The sequence below is a fragment of the Kogia breviceps genome, chromosome 2 (genome assembly GCF_026419965.1).
Source record: "Kogia breviceps isolate mKogBre1 chromosome 2, mKogBre1 haplotype 1, whole genome shotgun sequence".
Classification (NCBI taxonomy): domain Eukaryota; kingdom Metazoa; phylum Chordata; class Mammalia; order Artiodactyla; family Physeteridae; genus Kogia; species Kogia breviceps.
The window spans coordinates 25938967-25959371 of record NC_081311.1 but is presented as its reverse complement, the minus strand read 5'-3'; the positions used below and the strand labels follow the sequence as shown (position 1 = coordinate 25959371).

Sequence of the window (20405 nt, the reverse complement as noted above, 5' to 3'; positions counted from 1 at the left end):
AGGATACTCTACCTTATTCTGAACATAGTTTTAAGAAAGCATGCTATGTTGAATAAGCATGAGCTTTAAAGTAAGACTGATCTGTATTAAAATTAAGCTCCATCAGTTTCTGGAACTTTGAAACGTTAGTTGGTCCTTTCTTTATGCCTTAGATTCCATATGTGTGAAATGTTTATAATAACCCCTGAGTTGTTGTGAGGGTTTAATGGGATTAATTCTGTAAACACCCTTGGCATGGTGTCTGGAATAGAGTAAGTGCTCAACTGGTGTTACTTCCCTCTCCCTTCCTATTAGAAATAGAGAGCCTGATTCCTCTTAGGCAGTAGTTTGGAGGGCACTGTGCTTCCTAGGAAATAATAATTGTATGTCAAAACTGTCACAGACTAAAAGTTTTAACCTGATGAGACCATCTGATATCACTAGCCTCTAAACATGATGTACCAGGAAGGACACACATTGTCTATGTGGTACTCCTGCCAAAAGTGTCTAACTTGAATCTGAACACAAGGAAAGAATCAGACAAAGACAAAACAACTGGCCTAGATGCTTCAACAAGATCAATGTAAGAAAAAAAAAAAGTTCTAGATTAAAGAAAATATAAGAGATATATCAACCAAATGCAATGTATGATCCAAAATGAAACCAAAACAAAACAGCTATAAAGGACAATCCGGGGAATTAGAATACGGATATACCTTAAATATAGCCTTGCATTAATGTTAAATTTCCCAAGGGTGATAATTATGTTGCAGCTATGTAGGAAAACGTCCATGTTCTTAGGAGACACTTGCTAAAGTATTTGGAGAGAAGTGTCATGACGCCTACGACTAACTCAATGGTTTAGGGAAAGCTGTATGTATGTATGTGTGTCTGTATAAAGAGTTAAAGCAAATATGGTAAAATGTTAACAATTTAATCTAAGGAAAGGGCATCCAGTGTTCATTTATTACTCATAACTTTTCAGAAGATTTGAAATATTTCAAAATAAAAAATCAAGAATAAAATATATATTCTAGTTAGCAAAGTTTTAAAATTATAATGCTTCACGTTGGTCAGGGTATGGTAAAATAAACACACTAATAAATTCCAGATGATACACTAGCACAACCATTTTAGAAAACAATTTTGCAACAAATGTCTGCGCACTTTAACACAGTGAGTCTACTTCTGGGAGTACGTGATTTAACTCAGTGATTCTGCTTCTGGGAGTCTGCCTTAAGCAAGTAATTGAAAAGAAAAAAAAATGGGGAAAAGTATTCACTGCAGTGTTTTTTACAATGGTAAAAACTGAAGAACAAAAAAACCTAAATGTCTAGCTATTGAGGAATGTCTAAGTAAACTATACCAATCTGATGGGCTATAATGCAGCTATTAAAAGTGAAAATTATGAATAATAATTCTCAAAACATTTGAGGACTGCACAGCAACATGAGAAATAGGAAGTACAAGTTAAATTTTTAAAAAGCAGAAGAGAGAATTAGAACAAAGAAATGGGAGGAAAAAATAAACTTTTGTTCTTTTCACAAGGCTGGGTGGAAGCTCAGTTTGAGACTTATTTCTCTAATTATCACAAGAGCCCTGGGAGTCCCCCGTGGTCTAATGGTTAGGATTCCGGGCTTTCACTGCCATGGCCCCGGTTCAACCCCTGGTCAGGAAACAGATCCCGCAAGCCATGCAGTGCAGCCAAAAGAGAAAAAAAAAAAAAAAATAGAGCCCTAATTCTGAGAGAATCTTTGAAGGAGTAGCTACAATCTACTTATGACCTTGAACCTATTTTTATGAGAGAGAGAGAGGGAATACACTGTTTTAAATGAAGAAACAGAGGGAAAAAAAGCTTTTGAATTAGGGCCTGACACTGCCTGCATGTGCAGGACTAAATGCACCAAGTTATTAATCATGAGCTCCTAGAGCAGGAATAATCCATCCTAATTAATTTCTTAAAAAATGAATGTATTTGAGCAATAGAAATGATGGATCACTAAACATTCATTACAGACCACTAAGCATGTGTCCACCTATGGGGACTGAGAAGAAACAATGAGGATGAAAAGGCTGGTAAGCAAACTGTCTCAGATGATGAGAAAATCACATCCATGGTGAGTGCGAAGGGGGCGCAGTCACATTTTACCAGATACTAAGACACATGGGGGCAGTACTCTCTGGAGGATAATGGCCCTTCTATTCACTTTAGAATTCTGGTTTTCCACTATCCTAGCCCTGTTCTCCAAAGAAACAAGGAAAGAAATAATGACAAAAGATACGAAGCAATTGTGTCTCAGAAGCCCAGCTTGAATCTTTATAACCAGCATAACGTGAAACAGCCAGAATCACAGCCTGGAAGACACATAAGGTCACATGTTTTCTACTTTTCAAAAGAAAACCAGCTTGATTACCCACATGGCAGACAAACAGAAAGTCCAATATCCCTTTCTCCCTTTGAGTTGTCCTGTATCCCTGGTTCTACGCAAACCAAAGAGGCCAGTGTTGCTAAGGACAGAGAATAGAAGACACATTTCCATTCACCAGAGAACCTGTTTGGGGAAGCAGCTGCCTCTGTCACTGCTACATGTGTGGTTGATGAAAACCCTCCATGCGCAGCCTGACACATGCCTGCCTCTTCCTGCTGCAGGGAGCTTGCTGCTCCATATCTCTGTGGTGTTCCGTGCCGGGCTCCCAAGGTCACCTTCACATACTGAAGTGTGCACCCCCTCCCCACAATTCATGTGTTGAAGTCCTAACCCCCAATACCTCAGAATGTGCCTGTATTTGGAGATAAGATCTTTAAAGAGGTATTAAGGCTAAATGACATCATTGTTGTGGGCCCTAATCCAATATGATCAGTCTCCTTATAAGAAGAGGAGATAATGAAACAGGGACACATAGAGGGAAAATAGAGGGAGAAGATGGCCATCTACAAGCCAAAGAGAGAAGAAATCCACTCTGCCAACATCTTGATCTTAGACTTCTAGCCTCCAGAACTGTGAGAAAATACATTTCTGTTGTGTGAAGCCATCCAGCCTGTAGTATTTGTTATAGCAACCCCAGCAAACTAATACAGGTCAGCTTCGTTCTTTTGTATGCATCTATACAGTAGACCCAAAATCATTTGTTGAAAAGACTATTATTTCCCCATTGAATGGTCTTGTCAAAATCAAGTGACCTGAGATGTATGCGATTATTTCTGGACACTTAATTCTAGTCCACTGATTTATAAGTCTATCTTATGCCAGTACCACACTGTTCTAGTTACTGTAGTTTTGTAGTAAGTTTTGAAATCGGGAACCATGAGTCCTCCAACTTGGTTCTTCTTTTTCAGAATTGGTTTGGCTATTCAGGGTTTCTTGTAATTCCATATGAATTTTAGAATCAGTTTGTCCATGTCCAGCTGCAAAAAAAGGCAGCTGACATTTTGATAAGGATTGCATTAACCCTGTAGATCAGTTCAGGGAGTATTGCCATCGTAACAATGTTAAGTCCTCCAATACATGAACATGGGATATCTTTTCATTTATTTAGATCGTTAATTTCCTCCCATGATGTTTTGTAGTTTTCAGTGTCCTGAATTTCTTTTGTTAAATTTATCTCTAGGTACAGTTGACCCTTGAACATGGGTTTGAGCTACATGGATCCACTTATATACGGATTTTTTTCAATAAGTACTACAGTACTATACAATCCACAGTTGACTGAATTTGTGGATGTGGAACCCCACAGGGTCAACTACAAAATTATACATAGATTTCCAACTGCATGCTTGGGGCAGGGGTTGGCACCCCTAACCCCTATGTTGTTCAAAGGTAAACTATATTTATTCTTTTTAATGCTATTATAAGTGAAATTTTTTAAATTTAATTTTCAGATTGTTCATTGCTGGTTTATAGAAGTACAAATGATTTTTGTACATTGATCTTATATCCTGCAACCTTGCCAAACTTGTTTAGTAACTCTAATAGGTATTTTGTAGATTCTTTCAGATTTTTCATATATGAGATTATGTCATCAGTGAAGAGGAATAGCTTTACTTCTTCCTTTCTAATCTGAAGGCTTTTAAATTTCTTTTTTCTTGCCTAATTCCTTGGCTGGAACTTCCAGTACATGTTGGATAGACATGGCAATAGTGGATATTCTTGTCTTGTACCTGATCTTTGGTGGAAAGCTTTCAGTCTTTCACCATTGTGATGTTAGCTATGAGTTTTTGTAGATGGTTTTAATAGGCTGAGAAAGTTCCTTTCTATTTCTAGTTTGTTGAGTATTTTTATCATGAAATGGTGTTAGATTTTGACAAATACTTTTTCTGCATTTACTGAAATGATCACATGTAGTTTTTGTCCTTTATTCCATTAATGTGGTATATTACATTGACTGATTTTTTTTAAACATCTTTATTTGAGTATAACTGTTTTACAATAGTGTGTTAGTTTCTCCTTTACAACAAAGTGAATCAGTTATACATATACATATGTTCCCATAACTCTTCCCTCTTTTGTCAACCTCCCTCCCATCCTCCCTATCCCACCCCTCTTGGTGGTCACAAAGCACAGAGGTGAACTCCCTGTGCTATGCTGCAGCTTCCCACTAGCTATCTAATTTACATTTGGTAGTGTGTATATGTCCCTGCCACTCTCTCACATCGTCATCGCTTACCCTTCCCCCTCCCCATATCCTCAAGTCCATGCTCTAGTAGGTCTGAGTTTTATTCCCGTCCTACCACTAATCTCTTCATGACATTTTTTTTTAGATTCCATATATATATGTGTTAGCATACGGTATTTGTTTTTATCCTTCTGACTTACTTCACTCTGTATGACAGACTCCAGGTCTATTCACCTCATTACAAATAACTCAGTTTCATTTCTTTTTATGGCTGAGTAATATTCCATTGTATATATGTGCCACATCTTCCTTATCCATTCATCTGTTGATGGACACTTAGGTTGCTTCCATGTCCTGGCTATCGTAAATAGAGCTGCAATAAACATTTTGGTACATGACTCTTTTTGAATTATGGTTTTCTCAGGGTATATGCCCAGTAGTGGGATTGCTGGGTCATATGGTAGTTCTATTTGTAGTTTTTTAAGGAACCTCCATACTGTTCTCCATAGTGGCTGTATCATTTTACATTCCCACCAACAGTGCAAGAGTGTTCCCTTTTCTCCACACTCTCTCCAGCATTTATTGTTTCTAGAGTTTTGGATGATGGCCAATCTGACCGGTGTGAGATGATATCTCATTGTAGTTTTGATTTGCATTTCTCTAATGATTAATGATGTTGAGCATTCTTTCATGTGTTTGTTGGCAATCTGTATATCTTCTTTGGAGAAATGTCTATTTAGTTCTTCTGCCCATTTTTGGATTGGGTTGTTTGTTTTTTTGTTATTGAGCTGCCTGAGTTGCTTATAAATTTTGGATATTAATCCTTTGTCCGTTGCTTCATTTGCAAATATTTTCTCCCATTCTGAGGGTTGTCTTTTGGTCTTGTTTATGGTATCCTTTGCTGTGCAAAAGCTTTTAAGTTTCATTAGATCCCATTTGTTTATTTTTGTTTTTATTTCCATTTCTCTAGGAGATGGGACATTGACTGATTTTCATATGTTGAGCCATCACTGCATTGCTGGGATAAATCTCACTTGGTCTTGAGGAGTAATCTTAATGTACTGCTTGAATCAGTTTGCTAGTATTCTGTAGAGGGTTTTTGCATGTGTATTCATATGGGATATTGGTCTGTAGTTTTCTTTTTATGTGTTATCTCTGGCATGGTATCAGGACAATACTAGCCTCATATAATGAGTTAGGAAGTATTCTCTCCTTTCCTATTTTTTACAAGAGTTTGAGAAGAATTAGTGCTGATTCTTCCTTAGATATTTGATAGGACTCACCAGTGAAGCCATTTGGTCCTGGGATTTTGTTGTTGTTGTTAAGAGTTTTTTTGTTACTGATTCAATCTCATTATTTATAGGTCTATTCAGATTTTCTATTTCTTCTTGAATCAATTGAGATAGTTTGTGTGTTTCTAGGAATTTTCCTAATTATTCTAAGTTATCTAATTTGTGGGCATACTCTTGTTCACAGTATTCTCTTAAAATCCTTTTTATTTCTACATAGTCAGTAGTAATGTCCCTACTTTCATTTCCAATTTTAGTAATTTGGGCATTCCCTTTTTTTTCTTGGTCAGTCTAGCTAAATGTTTGTCAGTTTTGTGAATCTTTTTGAAGAACAAAATTTTGGTTTTGTTAATTTTCTCTGTTGTTTTTCCATTCCCTATTTCATTCAAGTCCCCTGTAATATTTATTATTTCATTCCTTCTGTTGCTTTGGGTTTAGTTTGCTGTTCTTTTCGTAGTTTATTAAGGTAGAAGTTTAGATTATTGATATGATATCATTCTTCTTTAATGTATGTATTCACAGCTATAAATTTCTTTCTGAGAACTGCTTTTGTTACATACCATAAGTTTTGGTATGTTGTGTTTCTTCTTTGCTCATCTCAAAGGATTTTTCTAATTTACCTTGTGATTTCGTTATTTCGTTTTTTCTTATTTAGGAGTATGTCATGTAATTTCCACATATTTGTGAATTTTCCAAACTTCCTTCTGCTATTGATTCTAGCTTAATTCCATTATGGTTGGAAAAGATACTTTATATGATTTCAGTTTTTTAAAAATTTACTGAGATTTGTTTTCTGGCCTAACATTTGGTCTATCCTGGAGAACACTCCATGTGCACCTGTCTAGTTGTTCTATTCTTATTGAAAATGGGGATAATAAAACATCCAACTATTATTATTGAACTATTTTTCCTTCCAATATGGTCAATATTTGCTTTATTTATTTTGATGCTCTGTTGTTAAGTGCATATATTTTTATAAGTGTTATATCTTTATATCATTATATAATGTCCTTCTTTGTCTCTTGTAACAATTTTTGTCTTAAAGTCTATTTTGTATGATGTTAGAATAGCCATTCCAGCTCTCTTTTAGTTACTATTTGCATGGAATATCTTTCCCATTCTTTTAGTTACTATCTATTCCTGTCTTTGAATCTAAAGTGAGTCTCTTGTAGATAGCATATAGTTGGATCACTTTTTAAAAATCCACTATAGCACTCCCTGACCTTTCACTGGAGTTACATTTACGTAATTGGTCATAAGGTAGGAATTTTATCTGTTATTTTTCTATTTGTTTTTTATATATTGTATATCTTTTCTGTTTCTCTTATTTTTCCATTACTGTCTTCTTTCTTGTTGATTAGCTATGTTCCAGTGTACCATTTTAATTCCCTTGTTTACTATATTTTGGGGTTAATTTCTTTTTTTTTTAACATCTTTATTGGAGTATAACTGGGGTTAATTTCTTAGTCATTGTCGTTGGACCATGGACAATGTATAATTGGACAGTTATAATTGGAATTACAATGAACATCTTAACTAATAACAATTTGGTTCTGAATGCCAACCAATTTCACTATTATACAAAAATTCTGCCCCATATACCTCTGTTCCCTCTCCCCTCCTTTGTACTATTATTGTCATACAGACTACATCTCTTAATATGTTGTGTGCCCATCAATGCAAATTTATTATTATTACTTTATGTAGTTATCTTTTAAATAAGATAGTAGAAAATAAAGAGTTACAAAAAATACATTTGTACTGTCCTTTGTATTTACCTATGGAGTTACCTTTAATGATATTCTTTATTTTTTCATGTGGTTTCAAATTAAGGTAAGTCCTTTGAGCCAATTCTTGAGGGAGCCACCAGATAGGTCAAAACAAACAACCACAATTTCTTGTGAATGAGATCCATTCTGTTCTTTCTGTTCCCAATACCTGTACGGGGAATGCAGCTATTTTCTTCAAGGCCACTTCCAACCCTGGTGGGACCAGGATAAGTTAAAACACCACAAAGGGGCTTCCCTGGTGGTGCAGTGGTTGAGAACCCGCCTGCCAATGCAGGAGACACGGGTTCGAGCCCTGGCCTGGGAAGATCCCACATGCCGTGGAGCAACTAAGCCCGTGCACCACAACTACTGAGCCTGCGCTATAGAGCCTGCGAGCCACAACCACTGAGCCCACATGCCACAACCACTGAAGCCCGCATGCCTAGAGACCATGCTCCGCAACAAGAGAAGCCACCACAATGAGAAACCCACGTACCACAGCAAAAAGTAGCTCCTGCTCACCGCAACTAGAGAAAGCCCGCACGCAGCAATGAAGACACAATGCAACCAAAAATAAATAAATAAATAAAAATAATAAAATAGGGCTTCCCTGGTGGCGCAGGGGTTGGGAGTCCGCCTGCCGATGCAGGGGACATGGGTTCGTGCCCCGGTCCGGGAAGATCCCACATACCGCGGAGCGGCTGGGCCCTTGAGCCATGGCTGCTGAGCCTGCGCATCCGGAGCCTGTGCTCCACAACGGGAGAGGCCACAGCAGTGAGAGGCCCGCATACCGCAAAAAAAAAAAAAAAAAAAAAAAATAATAATAATAATAATAATAAAATAAAATAAATTTTAAAAAGCAAAAAGACCCAAAAACACCACAAAGGGGCTTCCCTGGTAGCGCAGTGGTTAAGAATCTGCCTGCCAATGCAGGGGTCATAGGTTCGAGCCCTGGCCCGGGAAGATCCCACATGCCACGGAACAGCTAAGCCCGTGCGCCACAACTACCTAGCCTGCGCTCTAGAGCCCGCAAGCCACAACTACTGAAGCCTGTGCGCCTAGAGACTGAGCTGTGCAAGAAGAGAAGCCACCGCAATGAGAAGCCCGCGCACCACAGCAAATAGTAGGCCCTGCTCGCCGCAAGTAAAGAAAGCCCAAGTGCAGCAAAGAAGACCCAATGCAGCCATAAATAAATAAATTTTAAAAAGGAAAAAAAACCCACAAACGCAACGCAGCCATAAATATATAAATAAATAAATTTAGGGCTTCCCTGGTGGCGCAGTGGTTGAGAGTCCGCCTGCCAATGCAGGGGACATGGGTTCGTGCCCCGGTCCGGGAAGATCCCACATGCCGCGGAGGGTCTAGGCCCGTGAGCCACGGCCACTGAGCCTGCGCTTCCGGAGACTGTGCTCCGCAACGGGAGAGGCCACAACAGTGTACCGTGTACTGCAAAAAATTTTTTAAAAAAATAAATAAATTCAAAAAGAAAAAAACCCCACAAAGCTTGCTATTCTTACTGAAATTCAGCTGGTTTTTCTTGAAAATATTCCCGATTGTTGGAGGCTTTTAGTTAGTGTCCAGTGTTCTGAAAAAGTTGATCCTGACAGTTTTTGCTGCATTTTTTGTTACTATTATGAAGGGATCAACTTTTGGTGTTCTTCCTTTGCTGCTCTGCTGACACCACTTCAATATGACTTATTACTGGCAATGTTAACCTTGATTACTTGGTTAAGGTGGGGTCTGCCAGGTTTCTCCACTGAAAAGTTACTATTTTTTCCTTTCCATGCACTATTCCAGAGGTCAGCAAACTATGGCTGGAAGGCCAAATCAAGCCCACTGACTGTTTTTGTAAATAAAGTTTTGTTAGTACACAGCTGCACTCATTTTTTAAAAACATATTTTCTGTGGCTGCTTTCATGCTACAACACCAGAGGTGAGTTGCTGTGCAAAAGGCTGTATGGCTCACAGAGACTAATATAGTTCCTCTTTGGTTCTTTGCTGGCTCTTGCTCTATTTGTTAGAAACATATCACTAAACCTAGCCCACATCCAAGGGGAGAGGAATTAAGCTTTACCTTATGGAGGGAGGAGTATCCAAGCATTTTTGGACATATGTTAAAATCAAGATAATTAAATATTTGGGAGTCTATACTTTGAGGCCATGCAAATATCATGTTTCTCCTTAAACTTTTGCTCACTAATATTACCTTCATCAGTAGGTCTTGCCTACAGCAATTATTACTGTGGTGCTCTAATCATGATTTGCTGTTTCTCTCATTCCTTTTACATGTCTTAATTTGAATTCTTCTGTAAGGGAGATTTGTTCCTTCTTCCCTACTTATTTATTTACTCAATCTTTTAATTACATCAGTATGGACTCACAGATACTTATTTTATTCTTTGGGTCATAACCATTACTATCATAATTTACTTCATGGCATGGGAGTTGAGGTACTTTCTCTTGTTGGAGGTTTTATGTTAGAAGCCTAAATGTGATTTTAGGCAAGTCCCTTGACCTCGCCTTCTTTTTATCATCATCAGAATAAAAATATTCATAGCCACCTCACAGCGTTCTTGTGAAAATGCTGTTTGAACTAGGAGGTAGGATATAAATGTTAGATTCTTTGGTAATGTACTTCCTTTACTCCCATTTCCTTCTTCACTTTCCTTCTCTCCCTCTTTCCTTCCACTTTTCTCATTCCTCCTTTTTCCTCCTCAGCCTGTGTGTTACACCCACAAGGGGTCCCCTGTGGCACTAGGGCTGAAGCCAGTGGGGTCTGAGTCACAGCACTTCTTTGGAGGAGGGCTGTACCAAGGTCAGCCCAAATAACCAGTTTCCCTTTGCTGTGTCCCCAGGAAGCCACTTCAAGGACTCCTTTGCTGTTCTAAGCAGACCTCTTCCTGAACACATGGCCCCTGCACCCTTCATCCCCTGGAGAGCAGGGACCTTGCCTTACACCTTTCATAACTTCCTTACATCCCTTACTGCACAATGCCTTTCAGATAGTCTTTCATCAACCTTGAATGCAAATCTGAACACACACAGTGTGCATGTTTCCATCATTCAGAACATGGGCGTGCTAACTGCCAAACATCATCACTGAAATTCACTGGGTGGTTTCTATCACTTTCTTAGGCCTTCATTCCTAGTTTGGAGATACTTGATGTTCTACAACAATAGTCATTAACTGTGTGGGAGGCTCTAAAGTGAGTCAGACATGCATGGTTCTGAAACTCAAGGAGCCCACAGTACAGTTGGGGGGAGAGAGCTCTGAACAAATAACCAACCACAGATTAGCAAGGACTCCAAATGTCAGACATCACATGGATTTTGTTCAGTAGGCAGTGGGCAGCTAGTGAAAGCATTTGAGGAAGATGACATAATCTATATTGAAAAACTAGGAAGGCTGAAATGCATGAGCCTGGAGACATGGGTGGGGAGGGGGCAACTAGAAGGCTTTTGGAATGACCTGAGTGAGAAATAATATACCTCAATGGCAGTAAGAATGGAAAGAAATGGACAGAAACCTCTCCCAGGAAAAGTCAACAGGACATGGTCAGCTAGCAATCAGAGAATCTTAGAAGGCGATCTTTCAAACTATCTGAGGCAAGCTGAAGGTTTGTGGCAACCCTGCATCAAGCCAGCCTACCAGTGCCATTTTTCCAACAGCATTTGCTCACTTCATGTCTCTGTATCACATATTGGTAATTCTCACAATATTTAAAACCTCCCATCAGCAAAAAGATTGTGATTCACTAAAGCCTCAGATGATGGTTAGCATTTTTTAGCAATATATTTTTTATTACTTTAAAAAATATTTATTCATTTATTTGGTTGCACCAGGTCTTAGTTGCAGCAGGCAGGCTCCTTAGTTGTGGCTCTCTGGCTCCTTAGTTGTGGCATGCAAACTCTTAGTTGCGGCATGCATGTGGAATCTAGTTCCCTGACTAGGGATCGAACCTGGACCCCCTGCATTAGGAACACAGAGTCTTAACCACTGTACCACCAGGGAAGTCCCTAGCAATGTTTTTAATTAAGGCATGTACACTGTTTTTTTTAGACAAAATGCTATTGCACATTTAACAGACTACAGTATAGTGTAAATGTAACTTTTATATGCACAGGAAAACCAAAAAATTCGTGTGACTTGCTTTATTGTGATATTAGTTTTAGATAGTCACTTTATTACAGTGTTCTGGAACTGAACCCCCAATATCTCTGAGCTATGCCTGTATAATCTAAAAATATGTGTAGAAATATCTGCATAGTACACATTAACCCAGACATTTACACCTCTGCTCCATGACTTGAGAAGTCACAGCAGTAGATGCAGGCCATAGGGTTAAAGTAGAATGGACAGCTCCACAGCAGAGTGTGGGAGAGCTGATGTAGAAGAATTAAGTCAATGATTCTCTGGGCACCTGCCTGCGGTGCTCTCAACCTCCTCCTGAGAGGGGCAGGGCTTTACCATTAAGAACCGTATTTTAATAGCACGTGACATCATGCTGGCCACAAGTGATCAGAGCAGGGGAAGATGCTTGACTCAAGGGCAGCTAATTTCTGGGCAGGTGGGTGGCTTATGAGATATGAGATGACTGGAGACTAACCAGGCCATCAGAAAAAAAGAGTCAGATTTTTGGAGAAAGCTTGTCAGTTGACAGTGGGCACAGGAGATGAAGGGCACAGAGGGATAAAAGATAGCATATCACTGAAGTGGTAGAAATCTGGAGTCAGCAAAAGCCTGAGCATTGCTTTTCAGAGAGTAAGAAGTTGGTGGTTGATAGTGCCAGACCATACAGGAGCTGTGGAAGCAGATTGCTAAGATGGCAAAATGGCCAAGTATCAGAAAACAGCAAACTCCCGCCACTATCGGGGCAATGAGATATTTTGGTCCCTAGAGCTGTGCTGATCAGATTCTAACTTGTATTTAAGTCCGAAGTAAGTCCAGCCTTATGGCTGTTCCTGAACTTCTATCCTTGTGGCTGAGATTTCTGTCTTCCTTAATTCTATAAGGTTGCTTACAATAACCTCTCATTACTTCTGGTGGCCTGAGTGAATCTGTCTTTTGCAACCACAAGACCCTATTAGGCCGTAAAAAGAAATTGAACTCTGGCGCCTGCTACAACACTGATGAACCTTGAAAATATTACACTAAATAAAATAAGCCAGGTACGAAAGAACAAATATTCTACCGTTCCACTTATATAAGGTACTTAGAATAGTCAAAATCAAAGAGACAAAACATAGAAGTTACCAGAGGCTGGAGTCTGGGAGGTGGCAGGGGAAGTTATTATTTAATGGTTACAGAGTTTCTGTTTGGAATGATGAAAAAGTTTTAGAAATAGATAGTTGTGATGATTACACAACATTGTGAATGTAATTAATGCCACTGAATTGTACACTTTAAAATGGCTAAAACAGTAGAATTCATGTAAAACAGTAAAATTCATGTTATATATATTTTACCACATGCACACGAAGACCCTGTTAGAGATGCAGTGTGATGGAAAGAACACCAGCTTGGAGTCAGAGAAACTGAGTTCAAGACCCAGCTCTGCATTTTCCAGCTGTCTCACTTTGGGCAAGTTACCCAACCTCTCAGGGTCTCAGTTTATTCATTTGAAAAATGCAAATAATAAAATCCTTTCTAGGGTTTCCCTGGTGGCACAGTAGATAAGAATCTGCCTGCCAATGCAGGGGACACAGGTTCGATCCCTAGTCCGGGAAGATCCCACATGCCGCAGAGTAACTAAGCCCGTGTGCCACAACTACTGAGCCTGCGCTCTAGAGGCCACGAGCCACAACTACTGAAACCCGTGTGCCTAGAGCCCGTGCTCTGCAACAAGAGAAGCCACTGCAATACGAAGCCCGCACACCACACCAAAGAGTAGCCCGTGGTCACCACAACTAGGGAAAGCCTGCATGCAGCAACGAAGACCCAACACAGCCAAAAATAAATAAATAAAAATTTTTAAAAACCCAAAACAAACCCTTTCTAAGTTTATTGTGAGGAACAATGAAGACAAAAATGCATTAAATCATTACATAAGTATCTTTTGAAAAGGAGTCTGGTGACTTTTGCTATGTGTATTTGGAAGAGGAGACAACAGGCCTCTGTATTCTTCTTAAGAAAGTGTGAGAGGGCTTCCCTGGTGGCGCAGTGGTTGAGAGTCCACCTGCCGATGCAGGGGACACGGGTTCGTGCCCCGGTCCGGGAAGATCCCACATGCCGTGGAGCGGCTGGGCCCGTGAGCCATGGCCGCTGAGCCTGCGTGTCCGGAGCCTGTGCTCCGCGACGGGAGAGGCCACAGCAGTGAGAGGCCCGCGTACCACACACACACACAAAAAAAAAAAAAAACCTTAATAAGAAAGTGTGAGGCTTCTCCTTGGACTGTGTGTTCAGGGTACACTTGGGGCCAACAGTGTGAAGCTCACCACATCTGCCCAGACTTCTCTGAATGACCCTCTTCTTTACTTCCTCCTGCCATTTCCTCTCCAGCCCCTTTTGGGCTCCCAATGCTCTGTGCTCTCTCTTCCTTTAGTACCCTTCGAGACAAGCCCTCAGGAGGGATTATTTTCTCATTCAAACTGGAGTCCCTTTGTTCCCCTTCCCACAGCATATCTGTATTTAGGCCATACCTCTTTCCAGGGAGGAAAAAGCTTGATCCATATAAGTTTGCTGAGTTGAAATGAAGGATTTTTTTAGGTATCAGCAGACATGTAGGTACAGGAAATGCTGGGGGTGTGGGAGCCCTCCAACTCCTTTGTATCTCCCACAGCCAGGCAGTTAATAATCCTGAAACATTTGCTGAGTGGGATCCTTTTTCTAGGCATCATCAAAAGGCGGGGGGTGGAGGGGGGGCGGGGACCAAATGGCTTCTCAAACTTGATTCCATTCTGACGTTCTGTGAGGTCTAAAGAAGTAGGCGCCCACACCAGGAAGGCTGAGGAGCTGTCCTAGGTCCTGAAGTGCAACTGAGCAGGCAAGCCTCCCTGTTTCTCCTAACCCTGGGGCTCTGGCAACTCTGGTTCAGCCTGAACTCGGATTTTGAAGAGGTAAACAAAGAGCTAATTCTGGGAAGGGGGAAAGGATGAGAGATAGAAGTACGCAAACACACAGAGCCTTCTGGATCAGCTTAAGCATGGAGAGACTGCTAAGGCCAAAACATAGAAACTTTTGGTTTTATTTTATTTTTAAATTAGAATGGTCACCAAGAAACCTCTAAGCAAAAATCTGGAACAAGTGCAAGGGGACAAAAGGCTGTGCATCAAACAATGAAATGCAAAACTGTGTAAACAACAATTTGTAAGCAAAACTACAACCACATAAATTGACGTGTCACCATCAACTGAGCCATACCAAAGGACTCAGAGCTCTTTTGCCTTTTCTTATAGATAGAAACAGTTTAATTTTTATGGACAGAGGACAAATAAGTGTATGACTTAGCTTGATGTCATTCATGCTCTTTCATGTGTCTTTGTTAAAAAAATTTTCCCTCTTCTCCAGAAAGTTTGGGGCATAATCCTCCCCACCTGCCTTAATGACATGCTCACGCAAGCATCATTTCATGGGGCTGAAGAAACTCGACTGAACAAATATTACTAGTATAAAACCAGACACAGAAAAGGGGTGGGCTTCCCTCTAAGTACTTAACACACATGGTCTGCAGTCAAATACGTCCTGCCTTATCGTAGTCCATAAGTTAGGACCTCAAATTAGCCATAACTCTTCAACTTCACTCCTTAGAGGTAGTGACCACATCACATGTCTTCTCCTACACAAACAGACACAAACAGCAAAAACATTTAACTGGACACACAGTAGGTGTTCAATAAATGCTGGTTGGTTGGCTGTTTAAGGCAAAGTAGACAGGGAGTTTGGATTTCACTCAGGTAATATATTTTCTTTTTCTTTCAGGTCATGTATTTTTCTTTCTTTTTAAAAAATTACAGTGTTTTTAATAGTAGAAAAATTAAAAACTATATGAGTCCAACACAAGCTTGATTAAACAACTTATGGCACATTCATATAACTGCACACCACACTGAATTGTAAAATGAAGTAAATAGATCTACATAACAGATGTGGGTAAATGGCTACAATTTATGAAGTAAGAAATGAAAGCTGTAGAACATATATAAAATGTGTATGATTCTATATTTACTAAAAACAATTAATCTGAGAAAAGGACACTTTTTATCACTTCTAGCTATATTCATTGCTATAATTCCAGCAGCTGGCACATAGCCAGGGTTCAGTAAATATTTGTTAATTGGTTATGGTAACACCAAGGATTCAGTATAGCACTTAAAATACTCCCAACAGAGTGTAAATTCTGACCTTTTTGTTGTTGTTGTTACTCCAGAACAAGCAAGATTTTCCTATTGTTGGGCAGGAGGGAAGTGGGGAGAGCACTCTGTAATTAGAAAAAGCTGGTAGAGCATTAGATTGAAGGTTCTGGATAATACATTCTTTTTTGCTTACTTTATCTTTCTACCTACCTACCTATATATTAATCAATTTTCATAACTTTTTATTTTGAAATTTCCAAACCTATAGAAAAGTTGCAAGACTAATACAATAAAAATCTGCATTCACCAACTGTTAACTTTTTCCTACAATTGCTTTATCTCCCCTGCATCTGTGTGTGTGTACTATTTTTGCCAAACCATCTGAGAGTACGTTATATAAATCATGACATTGCAAACCTAAATACTTCAGCATATACCTCCAAAGACATATGCCTATTTTTGATATGTATATAATTTTCAAAGAACTATTTCTTATTTTGAAATAGTTTAAGACCCACAAGAAGTTGCAAAAATAGTACAGAAAGTTCCCAGGTACCATGCATCCAGTTCATTCTTCATGATAATATCTTACATAACCTTAGCACGTTATCAAAACCAAGAAAGTGACACTGACACAACAAATTAATTCAACTACAGACTTAATTGGGATTTCACTAGGTTCCTCCCTCTCTCTCTCTGCTCTTTCATTCTATCAATTTTTATCACATGTATTAATTTGAGTAACAGAACTCAAAGTTACAGAACAAAACAACCTTCGTGTTACCCCTTTATAGTCGTATCCTCCCCCTAACCCTAATCCATCAACCACTGATCTGTTTTCAATCACTACAATTTTTTCACTTCAAGAATGTCACATAAATGGAGTCACATAATATGGAGCACTTTTTCACTCAGCATAATGCCCTTGTGATTCATCCAAGTTGTTGAGAATTATTCATCAATAGTTGATTCTTTTTAATACAGATTAGCATTCCTTTGGATGGACGTATCACAGTTTGTTTATCCATTCACCTGTTGAAGGACACTTAGGTTGTTTTCTGTTTTTGTCTATTATAAAGAAAGATAATGTAACATTCGTATACAAATTTTTCTGTGAACATAGGTTTTCATTTTTCTAGGCTAATTACTCAGGAGTGAGATTGCTGAGTCATACAGTAAATGTATTTTTAACTTTATAAGAAACTGCCGAACTGTTTTCCAGAGTGGCTATACTGTTTTACAGTCCCACCAGCAGTGGATAAGAGATCCAGATGCTCTGAATCCTTGTAGGCACTCAATATTGTCAGTATTTTGTCTCTGCCACTCTAATAAGTATATATCATTGTGGTTTTAATTTGAATTTCCCCAAAGCCTAGTGATGTTGAACATATTTTTCATATGCTTATTTGCCATCTATATATTCCCTTTGGTAAAATCTCTGCTCAAGTCTTTTGTCCATTTTCTAATTGGAATGTTCATTTTCTTACTGCTATGTTTAGAGTTCTTTATATACTATGGATACACATCCTTTGTTGGATATGTGATTTGCAAATACTTCCTTCTAGTCTGTGGTTTGTCTTTTCATCTTCTTAAATGGGTCTTTTACAGAGCAAAAGATTTTTAAATTTTTATGAAGTCGAGTTTCTTGATTTCTTTTATGGATCGCACCCTTGGTGTCATGCCAAAGAGTTTTCCCAAGTGGTTGTACAGGAAAAAATTCAACCATTTTTTCTCCTCACATGTGTTTAATACTGTGACAGATGCTGAGAGAGATACATAGATGTAGAAGTTGTGCTCAAGGAGCTTCCAGTTCAGTTTAGACAAACGCACAAATAATTACAGCAGAAGATAGGAGGCAATTATGTCATGTGAGTACTACAAAGGCTGTGGGTAGGAGGAGGAGAGTTCATGAGAGGGAAGGATCACTTTACATTGGAAATATCATGGAAGGCTTCACGGAGGAGACAGCATTTGAGCCTTAAGTATTTCAACAGCTGAAGTGGGGGCACAGGAAAAAATTCCAAGGAATTTTAAAGGAATTTCTTGAGCATGCACATGGCAGGCACTGTGATACCCACTTTGTATACATAATCACATTTAAACCTCACAGTAATCTCATGAGAGAGAGGTGAAGGGTTCTCAAACCTAAATTCAGTGGATCTGGGGCAATGCCTGGGAATCTGAATTTAAGTTCCCAGGTACTTCTAATGAGCAGTCAGGTTTGGAGATCCCTCAGGTGGATGGTTTTATTGAAATTTTACAGATGAAGAGACTAAGGTTCAGCAAATAATAGCAACTTGTTCAAAGTTCCATGGCTAGGAAGAACCGTGATGCAAAACTAGAGCTCTTATGGAGAGAACTTTATCACAAGGCTCCCTGCCTCTGGGAGGCATCATACCTAAAAAAGAATTTATGAGGGAAGAGCAGAGGCCAAAGACTAAGTCCTTGAAACCCAGGAGAGTAGTGAGCACTGCCAAATGCAGAGGCCACAGAAGATGTGGCATGAGGGAGAACCTGGGGATAACTGAACAGTGTGTCTGCCTGAGTTTGACATTATAGGAAGATGAATACACACCCCTTGCATAGAGCAGGGCACTCCCTCAGGAGACCTGGCCAGCTGGAAGGAGTTGTGGTTTGAGACTCAGCCAAAATCACTCCTTGGTAGTACACTTTGTGCTAAAATGATTAAAGCCAAACATCTGGGCTTACGGAGTGGTATGCCAAGAAAGGGGAGGCAGGGAGACACAAGTCTCACTGGGGAATCCCAGTATGGAATCTCAGTAAGCTGTTCAGAAATTGCAAAATGCAGCCCACTTTAGATTTTTCAGGGCCACTACCCCTTTGATGGATTATTCAGGCCTTTTGCTTCACCTTCTGCTCTATGTGTGTTTTGCCTTTGGATTACTGCTTCTATTGGAGGATGGAAAGAAAAAGAAAGGTGAAACTCCAAGTAGGACATTTTGCTGATTTTTGGTAGTCCTGATAACATGGTTAAAATGAGATCGGAACAACAGCCCAGATGTAAGATCTTCTAATTATCTGTGGTTGTTTCCACTTAGCCACACTCATGTTGGTCCCTGGTAGCACAGTCAAGTGGGCTGTATTCTCACTCCCAAGGGGAAGCCTGTGCAAGGATACTGTGGACAATTCCATCACGAAACTCAACTCATTTGCTGTTGATGGTAGATGCAAAGCAATGCCTGTTATTTGAAAGAGGACAATGACGACAATAACCCCTTATATCTGTACAAAGCACCTTCACACGCATCAACTCAGTTTCTTATGAACTTGGCGAGGTAGGCGTTGTTATCCCCACATGCTTAGGAAGTGGCAGGAGCCACAATTCAAACCCATCACCTCTGATTCTTTGAATTACAAACCAGCCTGCTACTTTGTTATTGGCCAAAACTTTTCTGAAGCCTACTTAGTCTTATTCTGGCTGCATGGAAATTAATAAGACTTCAAGAGTCTCATTTTTCTAAGCAGAATTATGCAGTGAGGAAAGAATGTATGTTTGCTTGCTAGTGACCTTATGCAGAGTGCTGCAGCTAAGCCTTGGTTTCTTATCTGTAAGATGGGGGTAAGGGCTACCTTGAAGAGTGGCCAGAAGGAGGTAAACCTATGCAAAATTCCTGGCACAAAGGCTGGCAGGGAATATTCATTCTGTGATGTTAGCACTCTTCCATCCTTCACATCACCAGGAATTTCTGAGCCCACTGAGCTCAGCATTGAGTCCCTCCAGCTCAGGTCTTGGTCTCTGATGAGGAACCACAGAGACAGGCTGTGGCAGGGCCTGACCATCTTACATGACATAAAGCACAAAGCCAAGAATATGCTCCAAAGTCCCATAGGCCTCTATTCCCCCCTTCCTTTAGTGGCCTGTCTCAGGTAACATTTCCTCCATGAAAGTAAAACATCCTAGAACTACATCCTTGAGATTTCAAGATCAAGAGAAGCCTTCAGTTTGGAATTCTGGAATCTACTAAAAAGTTCTTCATCCTCCCTCTTCAAAGCCATAGCCACATCCTGAGAGATTCTAAGTTTGAAGACCCCACCCGACCTCCTCCCAGCCTTCATCTTTACAGATTCCATTCTTGGAAATCCACCACTGTGTAGTGAAGGAGGCCAGCTCAGTCATCAGCACTCTTCCCCACTTTTGGAGTTTAATCTGTTTGCAGGGATCTCTTTTGTCCAAAGACAGATCTCCACAAGAAGGGGCCCTCCCTAAACCAGATGAACACTTACACAGACGGAAATTTCAAATGACTACAGGGCCAGACAGGTAAAGTAAATGAATTAAGAAGGTGCATGTTATTCAATGGAGAGTGGCGGGGGACTGTGGTGAACAGGAGAGCACGCTTATACAAGTGGCAGGGGCACCTCAGCTCTGTCCATCGTGGCCATCCCAGCTCTTTCCTCCGCTTCTCTCCACTCTCTGCAACTCAGGCCCACTCTCTTTACC

General features: G+C 39.9%; 1 protein-coding gene across 7 annotated transcripts in view; it reads right to left on the bottom strand.

The window, feature by feature from the left end:
• Window positions 1-20405, bottom strand: part of NT5C2 (5'-nucleotidase, cytosolic II) — a 151488-nt gene that overhangs the window by 129890 nt on the left and 1193 nt on the right. The gene's annotated exons all lie outside the window — the stretch shown is intronic.